Here is a 291-nt window from a genome sequence, read left to right as displayed (position 1 = left end):
CACAAACGGCTGATGATATATATATATATATATATATATATATATATATATATATATATATATATATATATATATATATATATATATATATATTATATATATTATATATATATATATATATATATATATATATATATATATATATATATATATATATAATATCAGGAATGTCGATGTAAAGAGTACAGCAACGCTATATTCAATTCACACGTTTTGCACTCGTCTTTCTAAAATTGAGGTTATCTAGAGGATGATCAAGAATCGGCGTGCCTATCACAGGTGTGGAACGTG

This window comes from Coenobita brevimanus, chromosome 88 (genome assembly GCF_032717465.1).
Source record: "Coenobita brevimanus isolate Jiangsu-jjx chromosome 88, ASM3271746v2, whole genome shotgun sequence".
Classification (NCBI taxonomy): Eukaryota; Metazoa; Arthropoda; class Malacostraca; order Decapoda; family Coenobitidae; genus Coenobita; species Coenobita brevimanus.
Note: the sequence above shows the minus strand (reverse complement) of the source record.